The following is a 19,786-nucleotide window of genomic DNA, read 5'->3' as shown; positions in this document are numbered from 1 at the left end:
AAAAGTAATAATTTTGGATAAATATGGCTTGTAAAACCAGAAGTTTCAAAATTGTTTAGCAGAAGTTAACCTCAGTCTGAAAATAAACCCCTCTACCTGTTTGTTTCACATAAATTTAAAGATGTGAGGATTTGTGATCGCTTGATAGCTTTTGAATCATCTGCAGTTCATATGCATTTGAGTGTGGCTCAAGAAACCGCCTTGTGACTACAGAAGGCAACACATGGGCTTGCAGGTTCCTTGAACTGCAGAACCCTAAAGGGAGTGAAATGTACCAATTCAATTCCACAATGCAGCACAGAGTCCTTATTTCTACTTTCTGTGTGTGAGCTATATAGCTTCATCCTGTTGATCTCTCCGGCTCTTTTGAGAATGACTTTTGGCCATGCAAATTTTTTGGTATGCAGTGTTTAGAACCAGGCAGTTTGGCCAAATGTGATCTAAAGTGATCTGCAGAGTATTCCTTAACTTCATAAAATAATAATAATCATTTTAAAAGTGTCTCTGGTAATTGCAGCTTTTCATGCCCATGCCCTGATTCCAAATAACGATTCATTACTCATTAATCTTCCATGCATTCTGATCCCTTGAACATTAGTGATACTACTTGCTTCTTGTGTGCAGCAGAAAACAAACAAAAATACTTGGGATGTAGTTATTCTGCATTTCTGCTTGGTTTTATGGAGGTTTTATTTTGCTGCAGGGAATCAATACTTTGTTTTTTGAATAAGTGAGGCATAGGAAGGAAAGGATTAATTATAGTCGTGAACCATGTATTGTTAGTCACAGTGGTAACTGTAGACATACTTTACTCCTATAAATAGCAACTCTTTTATCCAACATCTTTCAGTCAGATGGTGCTATGTTCCCTCTCTCCTCCCTAAGACTCCTGCAGTCTGTATTTCAGCAATATGTTTTATATGTAATACAATAAAATCCACAATATGTGCTATTGCCTTTCCTTTTAGTACAGTAGCACAAAATCACATCAATTGGTGTAGAGGATGAATAAGAATAGTCAGGTTTGGATTTAATTTTCTAAATGAATTCAGCTGGACTGGCAGCCCTGGAGGTGCCCTAAAGCAGAGAAATTGTTAGAGAAGTTTAAATTAGGTGATAATTGCTGGACACAATAAAAGTTGAACAACAGTTTTTCTTTCCTTCCGGACTTTTGAGGAGAAATGAATTGGCTCTGCAGATTGAGAAACCAGGAAAACAGCGGGCTTCACACATTGTTTGTACTGAAAATTAAAACCTCAATAATGTAAAAATGCTGAAAAGCCTCCAAGTACATTCTGCCAAATTCCAAACTTGTATTGCCAAGAGGGTATTTACTTATGTTATGGCTCCACCTACAGTCATGAGAAAGAAAATCTTATTGATGGCAGCTGTGGATTCTGGGGCTCCACTGATTCGCCGTGTTTTAACATCATAAACTCTCTCCTTTAATTTGGGTCAGCATGCTTCAAACTGAGCTTCAGTCCAAGTTGGTTATTTCCAGAAAAACAGCAAATAAGGTCATGCATGTTGGTATCCCGGTGTGATTAGCTTAAATATCAGGTAGTTTTTATCAGCAAAAGGCTAAAAGGCACAGGAAGTCCCATCTTACCTCATATATTTATTGAGTTCCTTTAAATGACAATTAAGGTTTTTACTCCCTCTATCTTGAGATGCCCTTTAAGGATGTTATTCCTCAGATGATGAGCACCCTTCTAGTATTTTAAATGTATAAATAGGCTTTTTGTATCTTCTTGACTTTGTGCTGCTATGGACCTTAATGTTAAACAGACTGTATGTAATCCTTACTCTAATTTTAAGATGAAGTTTAGAAACAGTTACACTATTTATGTGGCTAGACAGCTGACATAGTGCTATTTCATTGTACATTCTTTTGCAATACAGATGTGAGTTGGAATTTGACATAGGTTTTCCATGTTTTGGAACAGTCAATCAGAAGAATGAACACCCATTTGTGAGGAAAGTAGAAACTGAGTGATAAGTAAGTGCAAGTTCTACTGCTGCCTGAATGCTGCTCTATCAAAGAATTAATCTTATGTGGGTTAAAAAAAAATTGTTTGCTTACAGAACAGGAAAAGTAGGAAATAATACAAAAATCAGCGGAAAGGGTTAAATATGAAAAATGGCACTAAAAAGTTGTTAGTTCTTAGTTCTTGTGTATGAACAGTTCATGAGAGTTTAGCTACTGACTGCTAAATAGTGGCTAAGGGAAATTTCTTTACAGTTCCTATCACAGATAAACCTGGCCTCCAGCTCAACTAAAGAAAATAGACGTACTAAATACTTGGAAATTTTCAAGGTACGGTGTTTCTCTTGGTGTTTCTTTTTATATCTCTCATGAATACATAATACCTTTAATATTATGACAAGTTTGTGTTGTTTTCATGTAGCAGAGATAGCAGCAAACAGAAGGGGGGGGAAAAAGCACAAAAGGAAGCTTAGTTAAAGAGATGGACATGGTCTGTGGTCATCTAAAGTGATGGTTTTGTCTTTTTTGGTGTGTCACTGTGTTTTACAGGCTGACACGCCACTTTTGCTCTCTTTTTCAGCCTAGCCTAATTGTATTTTGATTTAGGTATAATCTTGATGAGCAGGAACTGGTACATTTATAAACACAGTAACTTTACAGCATGAATTTAAAACTTAATCCAAAGAAATGTGAACACTTTTTAAAACAAGGAAATTATTTTGAGTATACAATCAGTGAGGATAAACTTTCACAATGAAAAGAAAGCTGAGGTTGTCAAAAATCTTGCCAGCTCTTTGGATGTACACATATGTTTAGAGTTTTTAGGCCTCCTATTACAAAAGGTTCATTTGTAGATTGGCCAAAATAGCAAAACCACTACATAAGTTGGGCAAAGAAAGGAAACCATTTCAGTGATCAGCAGTGCGTGATTTAATATTTTGAGAGTCAAAGAGGCTCTTGTGATTGCTCCTGTTTTACTCTCTCTGTGTTTCAAAAACCCTTTCATATTGAGCACAGCTGCTAACACTTACAGTTTGGGGATTGTGTTGACACAGGAACACAAAGGGTTTGAGATATTGCTAGCTTATTGCCAGGGTGGGAGGTCAGGGGGAGGGCATGGAGGGGTAAGAGTTTTCCAAAGACAAATAATTGCAAGAGTAACTCATGGCTAAGGTTAAAGACTATTTTTGTAGTTGGAAATTTATGATCAGGACAGAACGTGCATCTCATTCAGTGATTCAATAGATTCAGGTATCTTGAGGGAAACTTGGCAGGCGGTTACAGATCTACCGCAGCATGCCACAGACTTGAATGCAATCACGGCAAAGCTATTGATATGGCATTTTGATTGCTAGTTGCAAGTATTTCCATAAACATGACAGTAGAGAATTGGTTGTTCAAAGGAATGAGTGAACTTGGGAGTAACAGCTTTTGTTTATATTTTAGTCCCATGAGTTGCTGAAAGCAGAATCTTGAAACCTGTGCCGAAGATGAACAAGCAGCTGATAAAGTGTTTTTTTTGCCACTGGCATTTTGCATTTTGTGCTTGGCCTGAGTCAGGTTTGCACAATTCAGCAACTCTGAGAGTTTTCATAAAGTGGCTGGTAAGAAACCAAGAGGTTGGCTAAATGGAAGGGGTAATTGTACTGGAGCTGAGGCTGAAGATCTAAATTCCTTTACTAAGTTTGTCAAATTGTCTGATTGGTAGAGAAAGACAAGTTCCTTTGCTAAGTGACTCATCAGGAATTTAACCAGACCTTCATGGAGTATCCTTCCGTGGGGAAGGATTCATTTCTCTCCACTGAAGGAAATCAAGAGTGCTTGGATTTCTAGGTTAAGCATAGCCTTTGTAAATGGCCTCAAGTGATTTCTTTCTGTGCTTGTTATGAACTGAAAGTGATGCTAATTCTTTTGCATGAAGCTCCTGAATAATAATTAAAGAAAGGAACTTGCATGAAGTAGAAAACCTGTAGAAAAAAATCAATATTTCTGCAAACGTTTAAAATCTCTAGAAGATAAGGACACCTATGTGTCCTTTTCGCAGTGTCTCCAATCCTAAGAGAAAAGAAAGCAGGATTCTTTTCAGGGATCCAATTAAAAAAATAATATATGTATGAGAAATAATGAATGGAATATGTTGGGTTCAAAGACTTAGAGTTGTTCATAGCAAATATATGATGTAATAACAAGGATTTCAGTAAAATCGCCTCGATATAATGAAGACTTTGGCTAATGAAGACTTTGAAGAAAGAAGCAAAGAAATAATTTCCATCTGTTTGTTCAAATGTTTTTTACATTCTTCATAGGTACACAGGATTAAAGGGAACACCTGATTTCCACATCTGTTTCTTTTCAAATGGAAATGAAGTGGAGGTTTGTAAGCTTTTGAATGCAGTGGTGCTGCTTGTTTATTTGTTTGTTTCAAAACTCAGGCAAGAAAACCTTCAAAGAGAAGGAGTTTAGATTCCTCTCCAAAATTAATCTTTTTCTAAAAAAAATAAAAAATCCTAACTCCAAAGATTGAGAAACTTCATGCAAAGTGAATGGTGCTGGTGTGAAATAGGCTGTCTGTGCACTGTGTCAGCTACTGCACAGAGCTGCAGTTTCACCTGGTCACGATGATGCAGGTGAGATGTTCAAACTGCCTTCTCTTCTAGTGTTATTTCTGTGAAGGCACCACAGACCCTGCACTGTTGTTACTAAATGATGCTATCAAGTTAGTTACTGATCTATGAAAGTCAAGAGATTGGATATGAAAAATTGAGAAAGCTACTGTTTCTTGAGGTGTCTTGCCGATCTTAATTACCATCAAAATTCACCCTTTAACCAGTGTGCTCTGTATCATTCTACCTTGTCACCGTTAGAGTTCAAAACATCTCTCTGAAGAAAGTATTGGCATGCAAAGTATTGGGCTGGACCTTCTTTCTACTCCACAGTTCATCCAGAACTGCTGCTGTACAAATGCATTTACAATTCTCATTTGCAAGTGTCAGTCATAGACTTTCTCTTTTCTTTTGTGCCCTGAAAGTGTTCAAACACCAGATTCAATTAAATTTTCTTGCATGTTTCTAGATACTTACTAGATGAATTGTATTTGTCCCTGTGTCTTTTGCCTTCTGTGAGGGACCATAACACTGAGAAACTGGTTGAGACAGAAGAAACATGTAGCTGTAAAACATTACATGAAGGAGGAAAAAAAGTCAAGATGTACAGAATGCAGACAGAATTAGAGCTGTTGCATGTTTGGGCTTGATATTTTTTGCATTTATATTGATAATGAAAGTGAAATGATAGCATTCACTTGTGTTCATTTCCCATTGAAAGGTATTGCAGAAAGAAGTTAATTGTAATATATTCTGCATGAAGATACGTACAGAAAACAAGGAGAACAAAATATGAGCTTGTTGCGACTGAAATCATGAGACATATCTGTCCATGGCAGACAGAGATCCATGTAAATCGTGAACAGTTTCAACCTCACTTATCAGCAACTCTGCTTTTAGCAATATTTATTGTGTCTGTTTTGTGTTTGGTTCTTGGTCAACTTTAATATATTAGGCAGCATAGCCTGCCTAAATGATAGCTGTATGCGGTAGAAGTGAGCTAACATTTAGCTTGTGTGCGCATCAGAGATGATCACTATAAAGTAATTAGGAAAGATAATAAACTTTGCACTTGTGAGATATGTGAAGCTGTAGATTAATTTCACATATGAACTTAGAGAATTCCCATTACTGAACAATTTTAAAAACGATTCCCAAAAATGAAGATCTGGAGGAGATTTATCTCCACAAATAAGGAGACAATGGAGCCTGCAGTGCCCTACTGGAACCTGAGCGAGATGTGATGCATTAACTACCGTATGTTAACACCCAGATTTACAAAGGAGCAGTTTTCTTGGCAATGCATCTAATTTTCCTTGTTGTGGTCCACCTAAGTAGATGATTAATTACGGTAAGTGCTTCTGATGACTGATAATTGTTAACTTGTAATAGCTTGATTTTTTTAAAAAGTACAAATGTTTTGCTTTATTGTATAATCTTACAACTGTACCTCTAAGATATTTTCTGATAGTGTTGTGGGTTTTTAAAAGTTACATTATGTGCCATCGAGCACTTCTGTTATTGTTGCGTAGATTGATAATTACTTGGTGTTTTCTGTTCTTGTAGAGTTGCATGTTTAAGAAGGTCTGACAATGTCTGCCTTAAAAGTTGCATCTTCATTTTGAAAATGGTAGTGCATTTAATAAGGTCCCATGATAAATCCAATGAAGTTGTACAGAAGTGTGCTAAGCTGCCATTTTACACTTGAGAAAGCTCAGCTATAAAATACAGTGTGACTTGCCTGAAGCCACACAGCAAGACTGTGAGAAAGCCAGAGTGAGTTTGGATTTATTCTTTCTATCTTTTCTTTTAACTATAAGAGATATTTCTTGTTCCAAGTAAGGTAAAGCATTTAGGGAAAAATGGTTGTATACAGCAGAAAGGAAAGAGATGATGCAGTAGTGCACATTAGTGAGTATGTTTGCATTTGCAAGTTAAGATCAGTCATGAAAAATCTGATCTTAAATGAAAATTTTAATAAGTATGTGCATTTGGACAACTATACAGCTTCATTATCTGAACTGTGGCTTTCTCTAAAAATCCATAAGTATGCATCTGCTTGAAAGATTTCTAATGTTGCTATATTAAAATTCTTGTTATCAATAAAAAGAACCCTCTGGAATAACAAACGATTTTTCCATATGCAAAAATCTTTAGAACTGTGTGGTCTAAAAATGAGACATTTCCAAATAAAATTGTGCTGTGCACAAGAAATTGAGGGAAAAGTCCTTAAGGTGACTTTTAAATGAAAATGAAATGTCTTTTAGTAAGTTTCAGAGGTACAATATTACAGACTGGTAGAATTGTATCTCATTAATTTCAAACATAGATTTTATGTGAGGCTATTTGATTATAATTTGATTATCTGACCCTGTAATTAAAGTTTATTGCCAATTTCAAAGCTTATGTGTAAAATGAACTGGTTTTCTTCAAAGCAATATACAATCCATTGGACTCATTGACTTCTAGTTTTGCATTTAAATCGAAAAGTCTGTTATAACATGACAAACAGGTTCAGTTTTTGATCATTAATCCTGCTAAGCAATATTCATAAATTCAATTTTGAATCAGTTGGAATACTTTTCTTTTATTAGTTTCTGTGTTATTAAATGAGATTGTTTCTGACTAATATATTTCTGGACTCAAACTGTAGCTCCAAGCTGTTATTCAAATCAAATAACATGCCCCTTACTTGTGCCTAGCACTAATAAATGCCAACTTGTGATACATTCGTGGGAGACTGTCACGAATATTAAAGGAGGCAATAATGCCACTAATGTCTCATAACTAAGCTTATTTTTCTAAAGGGCTGAAATCAGTCATCCTACTGAGGAGGGCAACGGGGGAAGAACCTTTAAGACTTAAAGCCTAAAGCATTATTTTACTCTGCTAAACATTATTATTGAGGAGGTAAATGACCAAGAAATTACCACTGAAGAGAATGAAAAATATGGCACGTAACTTCTGGTGCCACCCTGAGCAACAGAAATGCATCCACTGCTAAGCATATGCTCGTTCTCATAAAATTGCATGTTCATTGGTCTGGAGGCTTGTTTTTCTTCCTCTGAGTGTCTGAATTAAAGAAAGGGGAGAAAAAAAAATCCCCTTTTACTGTTATTGTCAACCTCCTACTTCAGTCCTTTTGAGATATTCTGGGTAACAGTTCGGGGGTTTGGTGTAGAACACAAGTTTAACATGCTGACATGAAATCATCTGACAGATAAATAGGATTAACTTGTCTGAGATGTCATTCAGCAGCCTGGTGACTGGGGAGGCTGGGCTGGGGGTGTGACTGGGATGCTGGGCATGGGATGGGCCCGACCCTTGTGCCAGTGTGTGGGCACAAGGTCAGTGCTGAGACTCAGACGTGACCATTTTAACTATTCTGCTTTTTTCCCTCTCAAAATATACCCCCCAAAAATTAAAAAAAAAATAATAATAATGATCTCATATCTTTGATGTAGTTTATTAGTGTTGGTATCATACAAAGTACCAAAATAACTTATAAATTGTAGCAAGGCAACTAATGTAATTGGACTTAGTTGGCTTTTGTTTTTTTTAATGCTGATTCCTACATCAAAGATGCATTTAACTGGAAAGCACGAAAGGGTTGAGATGAAAACTGGTGGTGTTTTGTGATTGCCTTTAGTTCTTACAGATTGTTCTATTGTGCACAGGGTTTGCTCCAATTGAATTAGCTAATTCTGCAACCCCCGCGTGATCTGTTTCAGAAAGGTTCCCTTTCCTCTGGACTTGCTGACTGCACATCCTGGCTGAATGCCCATCATACTGCCTTATCTTGCTCCTGTGTCAGAGTTCAGCCACTAACAGATGGCACCAGGTCGATGCTGAGTGGTACCTCTGGGGAGGTGATGCTCTGCCCTAGCACTTGGCTTACCCATTTTCAGTTTCTCAAATGAAACAGAAAATATAATCATGATTTCTTATCATCAGAGTAATTTCTCACTGGGCTTCTCAGAGGTGAGTTGGAACTCTCAGAGTAGATACTTGCCTAAAGTTTCCTGTAATTCAGCCAATATATACATATTTTAATTCTGAAATGTTTCCTAATTTAACAAATGTTATCAAACTCCCCAAAGAGAGATTCATGTCAGTATCTTCTCCATATGTCATTTATTATTTTTTTCTGAAGTGCAGTTGAATCCTTTGGTTTGAAAACTTCTAGGTGATTTTTAAAGTGATAAGTCATAATTTGAACTTGTCATTATGCACAAAGTACTTATTTCTTACAGTCAACACTGAAAGAGAACAAGGGTTGTCCTATGTACTTACTGCATGTTATGACCGATGCTAACTCTGGATGGTATGATGCAAAAGTGGCTTGAAGTATGCTAGTATTTCCACCTATTCATGTGAGTAATTTTTTTAAGTCCTTAATTATTACACATTCTTAAGCATATCAATTGAACTTCTTTAGATAACTGGAGCAAACCCGCCAATGCTTTCATTTGACATTTAATAAAATCTAAAAAAAAAAAATAACAGTTTTCAAAAATAGTATTTCAGAAAATAAGTATAAAATGTTCCTCTTAATGCTCCAAGAATGGACTATCTGCAAATTTTTGTTACCTTTAAATGTTGTATTAAAGTAGTAAGACAGATCAGATTTTAATGATAGGTTACCAAGTGAGTCAGTGTTTCAATCTGCCCAGCAATCTAATGTCTGGTTTCGCTCAGCTTACACTCTTGCATATCCATCCTTACTTTGCATAGAATATAGAGGTGATTCTTTTAAATAAAAGGGAGTTATCCTAATGTTTTTGAATAGGAGTCATATAGCATTCATTCTTCCTCTCAGTCCTGTTCCAGACAACTTTGGAAGGTTGTTTTCTCTCCTAAAGTTTTGGAAAATCGGTAACTTTGTGTATGTACGTTACTTAGAACTGAGGATGCACACACAGCTATCATTGCATTGACACTGCTAAGGGAATCTGAAGGTTAAGGACAGAGAGGAGAAGTTCTTTCAGATGCTGGAAGTGGAAGGTATTGCTTCAGCACTCTCAGTTCACAGAAACATAAGAATTCAATTTCATTTCTATTTTTGCAGCATGACACAAGTGTCAATAACTTTAATACAAGATCTTTGAACATTTAATTTCTCCTTTTTGCAATGGTTGGGAAAATCTTGAAATGTTCTAATAATCCAGCTTAATCTCACTCTGTGTGCTGATGTTGGGGTGTGTAATTGTTATGATTTCCTAAATTAACATATTTTTGATTTTTTTTATAACTTTAAATAATCTCATTCAGAGCACCATTAACCACATCTCAGCAAAATTAACAGAGATTTGGGCTGTTTTCTCAAACCAACTTTCTGTTCTAGAAGATACTGTGTTGATTAGTAGTCTTGTTTTTAATAGCTAGAGGATCTACGCTCTCTCTTAACAGACGTTGCATTTTGGACCATAATATGCACTATCCTTGAAGAGGCAGTAATGGTGTGGCTATAGTTTATGTTCGAAGGCTCACAAACACTTCAAGAAAACTCATGTAATTGTTTCAATTGGTTATTGCTCAATTTAAAAAGAATCTACTTCATGTTTAAACTTTAAAACCTAAAGATGAAATTCATCATACAGTCTAAGACTTTTTCCTAGAGGAAAACTTAATCTTCAGAATTGGTGTTTGGACCTTGATTTACTTATGTATGTCTTTAACTGCTTTAAGGTTAAAAATGTTGTGTAGTTGTAATTAGGTTATGAAAGTAATCAGAGTATTTGCTTTTATATTTAATGACCAGAGTGAGTTCAACTTGGAGAGGCTTTGAAGAATATTAGGCTCACCTAAATGTTATAGGTTGTGCTACTTCTTAAACCTGTCTTCCTTCAAAGAAGGAAAGAATGAAGAAAAAGCTAATATACAAAGTATATTTTAAAAAGAAAGAAAGAAAGAAAAAAACAAAGAACTTGCCAACAATTTCAATGCATAAAAAATTATTATATTAACAGTTTGTTCCTGGTGTCCAGAGAGGGATTTCTATATTTCTCCTACATTTTACTCCACTTAAAATGTTGAAACTTCATTCTGAGTTTTCATATAGTCCACAAGTTGCTAATTCACCTCCAACAATAGGGCTTAATAGAAGAGTTAGTTTAGTACATTAACTTTATTTTTTGTTAATTTCTACATTTTTGTGGAATTTGTCTTTTTGTGCTTTTACAGGTTAAATAATATTTGTATAAGTACAATATTACAGAAAGAGATTATACAACATAAATATATTTATATGTTTTAGTTCATACCACTTGGACTGTTCATCAGAGTGCTCTCATCATGGAAACGTATCTGAGATATCTTTCTCATAATTCAGTTGTAGAGGGATTAAATGGTTGTTTTTTAATTAAGCCTCTGTTATTCCGTCAGCTCTTAAATGCCTCTGCTGAATTTTAGCTGCATAGGTAAAATACAGCATAAGATTTGTAGGAACCAGCTCAGAGTATGGAACCTTGCAAAACTGGTCTTTTTGGAATACATCCAAACAGATACTCAGAATGTGATAATGATTGCTAATAATAAATAGCATTAAAACAAGAATCAGAAACGCTTTCTACATTTTTGCAGTGACGAGAGTATTTCCTCTCAGACACAATTCTCAAAGGCTGAAAATCTTCCTTTTGATGACACTTGATGGCAAAAGAATTCTAACCCAAGTGGGGCATAATGCTGTCCCTGTGCACACTTAATAACTAAAAGATGGTGTAGAGAAAAACCAACTATTTATCATGTTTTATCCAGTAACACAATTTAAACCCATAAGCCCGAATTTATTCATGATGTTAGTGATTTGTTCCTACTGCTTTCTTTCCACAGGTGTTGCCATCAAAGCTTCCCAGTCACCTTGGTTAATCCATTCCAAGTGACAGTAATTATCCTGAGCTCCACACTGACTGCTATGACGTGAAACTTTGGAATCTGTGCACCTCTGATGTCATCAGGAGACACTGACGTCAAAGCTGCTTCTGCGGAGCATGAAGGTCATCATATTACTTCTGCATGAGAGGTATTGATTTAATCCATCTGATGGTAGGCCTGTTAGAAATGTAATTGTCCACTGAAAGAACAGGTGTGCAAATGGACATCCCAGCAAAAGGCAGCAGTCTTTCCAAGTAACGTTTTACATTACTCAGATCACTCCTGCTTGTTTTCTTCCTCCACTTGCCCTCAGCCTGAGCCTGTTATTGATATAAAGGTTGAAGCTCAGGCAGCTTAACTGTTATGTGGAATGACCTTTACTTTTAATATTAATATATTATTGTAAAGTCTATGAGACTCATAAATGCAATTTTAGAATTCATATGAAATGCCATGTGCTGAACCTATTGCAACTTTTCCTCTAGTCCTGTGGCAGGTTGCAAACTATGTGAATTAATATGCATCATATTCTTTCCCCTTTATTTACTTAGAGAGGTTTGCCGAGCAACTTTATCAAGAGTAACATTATCAAGAGCTTTCCTGCAAGCTTCTTTATCATATTCACATCCGTGTCTGCTCGACACTTGTCACTGTCAATCAAATCGCAATAATACGCAGATGATTTGCTCATTTGGTTTAATAAAATCTCTCTGCTTATTTGCACTGCAGTCATTATGCCACATAATTGCTCTGCCGCTGAGGTGAAAGGCAGCCAGTTGCCTGGGGGATAAGAAGAGACTATTGCTATATGAAGGATTTGTTTCTTTTCCTCTGTCTCTCCCTAGTCACTCATATCCCTAAAATTAATATTGTATTTGAATCCAGTCCTGCTATTCTTATGCAGGCTAACATTGTTATTACTTATTATTTGGATGTGAAGTCATTTATTTTTAGTTTTGATGTCCAAGCTGTCAAGCTAAATTTCATTGTGTACTGCCACATACAATTTTTAACTGCCATTTAAACTAGATTCAAAACCCAAATTATGAAGAGAACATGTTCAAAGGAATGGGCTGACAGGAAGTATAGCTACAATTTCTATTTCCTAGGAAATCAAAGTATAGATCTTGTTATTGTTCTGCGGTGGAAATATGTGCAGTTTTCGTACTTCATAATGGTTTCTGTATTGGCTGGACACTGCTTCAGAAGCAGAAGAAAGGTGGCTATGTATGCATATTGGCAGCCCTAGAGGTGCAAAACAAAGGCATCCAGTTCTGGAAATGACAGAGCACAGAACCAGCTCAACTTACTGTTGTAAATTTCGGAGTGATTTGTACTCCATTTTCCAGTAGATTCTGCTGTGATGGATGGTGGGAGTGAAAATGAGGAGTCTGTGTGTGTAACACAAGCCTCCGCTACTTCCCTGCGCACTTAATATAGCAGTAACTGCCATATGATGACAATCATGAGCCCATGTTTTGGGGATGATTCTGTCCCAGTGGCTTAAAATAGGAGCCTTAAATACTTTTCTCTGCAAATGTATTTCAAACAGAGAGTACTTAACATTGAAAATTAAACACCAGACTGAATCTGCCTATGAAAGAATACAGCTATATTTAATCGGAGCTTGGTTGGCATGTCAGAAGTAGTATTAATATTTTAGGGCAGTTGAACCTGAGAATATCATCTCTATTTGTGCATGTTCAATCTAACAGCTTTCAGGTACAGAAAGAGATGGTGATTTATTGTAATATTAACATGGGGATCTGCCTGAACTACGAAAGTCCTCAGTTAAACAGAAAAACCTGTTAACATCCAGGAATCTGCAAAAGGACCATTAAAAGTCACCTTCAGACTTCGTGCTAGGCCATTACATTTCATGTAGTCAGTTCTGAGCCCAGTAGCTAAGTAAAATAGCTCCAAGTCTTTCAAACTCATTTTGAAATATCTAAAATATTTATATCATTACTTTCTGAAATTGATTAGAAATTGGTTATGACTTCTTTCACTAGACAAAAAAGTTGTTTATCTCTCAGTTTTTTTTCCTCTCTAATGGAGTTCTTTCTCTGTAGTTTTTGGTGAAATTAACAAGACATTTCACCAGATTTTTATGTGTACGTGGCTCTTTGTCTGCTTTTGATACAAGTAATGACATCAGATATCTGAGCTATGTTTGGTATTAATGTTTATCTCTACTTTTGGGGAGGTAGGGAGGCATGGCAGTTGTAATGAACAGCTGATTCTGAGCTTCATTAATTTTATTCAGTTCTTTAGGTGTAATATAGGACTGCATTCCCATTTGCCTTTGCTAGAGCATTTGGTATATAGCTTGCATTTTGTTTGAATGAGCATACCTATGAAGGGGGTCATCCTTTGACTATGTATCTTGGTCAATCTATACCACTGTGGAATGGATTGAGATTGTATTATCCAAGTATGCTATGGCTTGAAACTTCAGTTTCCTGGGTTTGTTATCAACCCTCCATTGGAATCCATGGTTGTTACGGCAGGGTAATCTGAAGATACTCAAACACAAACTTAGGTGTCAGAAGCACATTCCAGCCAGATGCCAAATAGTGTTGAGCAGGCTGTTTGTACTTTAACAATGATCTTGAATACTCCTTTTCTACAGAATATATAGCAGTGCAGATTTATTCTAACTTTTATTCTCTCATTATTTTTCTTGAGTAACAGAATGTTCATCAAAGGAGGGTGGTAAAGGCATACCAATTTCACAGGTAGTTATACTTCTATGACATATTTTTCCTTTCATACTGTGTTCTGAGCCCAAAAGCTAGCTGTTCATGTGGATGACCAAGCACCAGAACCAGAAAGTACATTAAGGAATATTAAGAGATATCCAAAACCCATCAGGATGCACTCCTGGGCAGTTTGAGAGGACCATTTCCACTTGATCCTTTCTGTGAGTCTGTAATGCAAGGATGCAGAAGTGCCACACAATCATAATCTTAACCTGCATTTCCACTTGTAAAAAATTTTGTTGTGTGATTCCCTGGTTATTGTCAATTATTTATTTGTTGCTTGCAACATACAGATCTACTTAGTTAATTCTAGGTCTGCCTGATTCTTTTCCTACTGAATAAAATTGCACAGGATAAAATATTTTCTGCTAGTAAATATTAAGTTTTAAATCAGATTGATTTAAATCCGTCACAGAAAACTTGAACACCAAACCCCTGAGACTGCCTTAAATAAAATCTTTCCTTTAGATTAATCACAAGTGTCACTAAGAGAGGAAAGAAGGAGTTTCATTTTCTTGTCCTTACGTGGCTGTTGATCCTTTCTAATCTCTAATATTAAGAAGATCTTAATTCTAAAAGAGCTTATTTTGTCATGCTGGCTGATTTGGCTTTATGAAATGTGATGAGCTTTTGGAAGAGATGTTAACTATTATATGCATAATGGTTTTCTCAGATGGAAGTGTAGCTACTGTGTTACTATTGTTTTAATGTTGGCTCACTTTCTTCTTTTTGTATGTAGTCTCAATATTATTGTTATGTTCCTGTATCATTTCCTTGGTGATAAGCTGGGGGGAGGGAAAACAAAACAAACCTTGTAAAAGCATTTGTTCATGTTTCCAAAAACATCATTCTGAACCGTGGGGAAACTTGCACTGGGTCATGTGCACCAGAAAATACACAGCTTAACAAATTCCTGCGTATTTTACAGGCAGAACTGTATGAAAATGTGACACATACCTGTGTATTAATGATTGGTGTGATTAGAGGATAAACTTTGGTGGACAGGACTTTCAGAGGTCCTGAAAGGAAAAATTAATTTGGAATTATATGTTTTGTAATGAAATAATGAAAATTAATTCAATTATGACAGTAGCTCTTGGTTTGGCTATTTTTGCTTGACTCCTTGACATATTTTAGACATTTGTTTTGCTATAAATTGGAATTAATATAAAAAATAACATAGAGAATACTGCATCAGGGAACACTGTACCCAGGATTTTCATAAGAGAGAGATGAATCTAATATTATACCTGCTATTAATTAACATTAGATTTACTATCTGAAAGAAGGTGTTTAAAATTCTGCAAAATGAGACATAATTATCTTCTTATAGTCTCTTTCTCGTGATCTTCATTTTCCAAAGGCATTAAGGGACCTTAGATTTGCAAAGTGGAAATTATTAAGTATAATTAAGCTGAAAGTTTTATTTGATAGAGGAATTCTCATGATGTTTGGAAATACTTGGTTTAAATCTAATCTCACTTCACACTCTTGCTATTTAGAATGAAATGTGTAATAAAAGGAAACCACAAACAGCCAAGCTGTGTTTCAAAACTGAAGAGACTCTACTTGTTCCTTTAAAAGAGAAGAATAAAGTAACTTTTAACACTGATTGATTCTGGTAACTATCAAAGAGATAGAAGATAGGACTGAATAAAATGCAAATCACAGTACCTTGAGGAAATAAAAAGAACCAAATGAGAAGTAAAAGCTTCAAGTAACCTATGGAAAAAAAGGCTGCAGTTGGCATGGAAAAAAAGTTAAAAGCAAAGTACATAAAACAGACACAGACAGAGATGTTACATTGAGAATTTCTTGGCCAAAGTAAGTTCTTCACAGATGAAGAATCTCAACTGATAAGAAGTTAGCGAAATATTGTCAATACTTTTAATTGGTCTATAATATCCACCCCTAAAAATGTGAGTATGTGACTGGTCAAAGCTGGTTGTAAATAGCCAGAACTGGGCAAGCAGACTGAAGTTTCTATATCTTGGTCATTCTGTAGCAGAAGCCAAGAAAAGCCTTATTTAGCTCTAGGTTGCTTCCTAACGAGCAGACATTTGGTTTTCCATCTGTTAATATTTATTTTTTTTTTTCTGAGGATCTTCATCAGTAACTGAAGAAAGAAAGATTCAGAATCCAATTGCATTTCTAAGATATCCACTCATCTGAGCTTATGTTCTCCTTGCTTCTCATTGCAGGGGATCCATCTGCAGCAGAACCAAAATGCTTCTGTATTTCCCCACACCGCTCATCAGCTCTGCTTACATTGGCTAAACGTTTGAGAGCAAAATCAAAGATGTAACAAAGTTCCTACGTGCCTGTTTCCAGTGGAAGTATGACTGTAAGCACATGTTCTTCTTAAGCATCAGGATGTGCAGGCTGCAGAGAGATGCTAGGCTGGGTGTGAGTCTTTTATTTCCTTTCACGTAAATGTTTACATCAAGTCCTAGCTCAGCTTTAGAAAGGGCTCCATGTAGTAATTGTTTTCTTTATATACTCTCTATAGTATTTCTGTTTAGTTTAAGCTATAAATTTGAATACAGAAAGCATTCAAGAAAATAATAGAGGAGTGATAGCTTCTTTATTCCCAGTTCCAAGCTCTGAGAAAGGTAGCGTTGGCTGTAGTTTTTATTTGGAGGGAAGAGAAGCAACCTTTCTCATAAACCTTTCCTCTATTGAACACAGAGGTGACCAAGCTTCCACAGCAGAGTGCATGATGAGGGTAAGATTGGCTCATGAGAGGGTGGGGTGAGCCCTAAAGAGACAGGATTTTATGGCACAGGTTGAGAACATGGGATATGAGGTGCTGCTAAATGGCATGCTGTGTAATTAAGCACATCTCCTTCTGCATGGAGGTTTACTAGACAAAATGTTCATATCCTGCCTTTTCTTATTCCCTTTGAAGCAAGCAGCCCAGTTGAGATGTTGTTTTTCTACCTGAAGAGAAAGATGGAATAAACTTCTGAATTCTAATACTTGAGCTGTGAGCTTGAACTTGTCAGCGATAGATATTTTTTCTTGCATGTAGAGGGCATTCTGCGTTATTGCTCTAAAAATTGGATCTTGGTAAGTTTTATAGATTTACTCTGGACAAAAATGCTCTAAACCATTGCAGTTTGGACCTGTGTTAGTTGGGATAGGCAGACACAATCTTTGGGTAGCTGTTCGTAGCTGTTTCTCACTGAACACGAGAGCTTCCTTTGCATATTCCTGCTCACTCTTCAGTTTACTCTTCATATTCAGTTCTTTGATCAGTTATATGCTAAGTTTTGAGAATATGCATCTTTTTAAAATAACCAACCGCTTACATACCTGCTTAATGTGTCACTTTATTCAGAAAGTAATAAGAAGATGAAAGGAGGAAAGTGACTTTTGTGTAAAAATCTCACTCCAGGTGTGAGTGGAGGAAAAAAATAGTCCTACTTCATTATGTCTCATCTTTGAAATTATGCAGGTATTTTTCTGTCAACAAATTAATTTTCAGATGGAAAATCACAGCCATGAGTTGGTTGGGTTTTCACTCATCGTATCGCAGCGTTACAGCAAAAGCTGGAGTTCATAATGGTATTGTGGAAACTGCTGATCAAAGGTTGTTTACATGGGCTGTGTTCGCTGATTTGCCGTGTTGTCTCATACAGATGCGCTCTAATGACTGTTCTCTGCAGAAGTGATTTTTCAAAAGGATTCTCTAATCTGATTACTCTGTAATCGTTGGTTATTCTCGAGTGTTTACGTACGTATTTGCTTGAACGTATGTTTCACACGGTTGTGATGCAAATATGCCACATAAGAAAGGCATTTCAAGAACAGAATTGCTTTATTAAAGGAATAACAGTTTACATTGTAACTAATCAGTGTTTTTAAGAATAGCTTTTAAAAATGGTTTTCAAAATCTAAAATGAGGAATTATAATTCATCTGTAGATAGACGGAGGTATGGATTTCCACCATCAGACATAGCCTTCAAGCTATGCTTTCTTCAGTGTAATGTGGTCTTTAATTAGTCATCGATAGCTAACGCTATTCAGGAACAGCCAGTCTCCCCAGCAGTCAAATCAACAGCCATTCGAATACCAAAGAGTCTGAATATTACATACATATATATGTTTTTATATGAAGTGAGTCTAGGAAGATAAAAGGCTTCCCATGGGGAAACATATTTCATATTTCTGACCCTCTATTAAAATAGTGTTTGCAGTTGAAATCTCACATTGTTGTTGTTGACAGCACCGGGATTCTTCAGTTCTACCCTAAAAACTAAACAACAGATTTTGATGATGAAGTTAGGACTGTTTCCTCTTATCTCTTCCCTTAGGAAAATACACTATCAAAGGCGTTTTTTATGTAGGTGCATCCATCGCTACATCTATTCTAACAATTTTGTGTTAGTGAAAAATGCCTTTAACTGCCACTACTGTATTAAAAAAAGGAAAGTTTCCAGTGTACGCTTGTCTTCCAGACAACGTCAGTGCCTGGTCTTTTTGGCAAAACGTTTTCTTAACTAACTTGATACGTGAAGGCAGTATTTCTGTTACGCCACTCTGCAGTTCCTTTGTACGTCTGGCCGGTCGCATTGCCTAACTGCCTAAAGCTGCCAACTGCAAAAGTCCTCAGCTGGGTATTCACGCTTCATTCCTTCTCCCCTGCAGCACTTTGCCTCGGTAACGCTCGGGGTGCAGCGGAACGCGTTCATCCGAGCAGCCTGACCTCTCAGCCGTCCAGCGTTACCGTCACTCAGCCGCCCCGTGTCTCTCCATAGGCGCCTCCAGCAGCCGCAGGACGCCACCTAGCGGTGCCTTGGCGGAGACACAGGTAGGAGCCGGGCGGTGTTGGCCTTTGGGTTAGAATGTGTGCTTTGGGGGTATATACGGAGTATGGAAAATCGTGCCTTTTTCCTGTGCTAATTTGGAAGGTTGTGTTGTTATTATTATGTTTGTAATGTATGTTTTAAATAAAAATTCCTCGCTGTATTTTATCTGTGATGTGCACACTTGAACACTTGCATTCTAAGGAAATCCTTGGCTCTTGATTTCCTTCCTTGGCTGTGTATGGGACAGATAACCCCGTGCTACAAGGCCCGGAGCCGGAAATTGCCGGTGAAGCTCCGCACGGAGCAGCTGGGCCGGAACAGCGGCCCGGCCCGGCGCGGGGTGTGCAGAGAGCCGCCCTCGGCGGCCATTTCCTCCGCCATGTTGGTACGTGAGACAGCGCGGGCCCCGCCCCAGCCCACGGCCCGGCCAATCGCGCTCCTCCCCGCTCCGCGCAACCAACCAATGAGCGAGAGCCGCTTTTTCTCACCCAAACGCTTTCTTCCTGCCGAGGGAGTGACAGGTGCGTCAGCCCGTCCCATTGGCCCGCCCTCCGGAGACTGACGTATCCACAGGCCAATCCCCAGCACCGGGACGGAACGCCGTGCAGCCGCCAGCGGCACTCCGTGACAGCAGAGGCGTGTGCCTTAATGCATCGCGACACGAACGGCGGCTCTGATTGGTCAGCTCCGTTCTCACCTCCCCGCCCCGCCGAGCCCTAGCGGGAAAGCGATTGGTCGCGGGGAAGGCC

The 19,786-nt window shown here is 37.3% G+C and overlaps 1 long non-coding RNA gene across 1 annotated transcript; it reads left to right on the top strand.

The window, feature by feature from the left end:
• The first annotated feature begins 3,156 nt into the window (after positions 1-3,156).
• On the top strand, positions 3,157-5,981 carry LOC140257505 (uncharacterized). The gene is made up of 3 exons (XR_011905035.1): positions 3,157-3,591; positions 4,294-4,360; positions 5,312-5,981. It is a non-coding gene; the product is annotated as an uncharacterized lncRNA (long non-coding RNA).
• Positions 5,982-19,786: the final 13,805 nt, after the last annotated feature.

Source organism: Excalfactoria chinensis, chromosome 11 (assembly GCF_039878825.1).
Source record: "Excalfactoria chinensis isolate bCotChi1 chromosome 11, bCotChi1.hap2, whole genome shotgun sequence".
In the NCBI taxonomy this organism is placed as follows: Eukaryota; Metazoa; Chordata; class Aves; order Galliformes; family Phasianidae; genus Excalfactoria; species Excalfactoria chinensis.
Note: the sequence above shows the minus strand (reverse complement) of the source record. Positions and strands in the feature narration are given on the sequence as shown.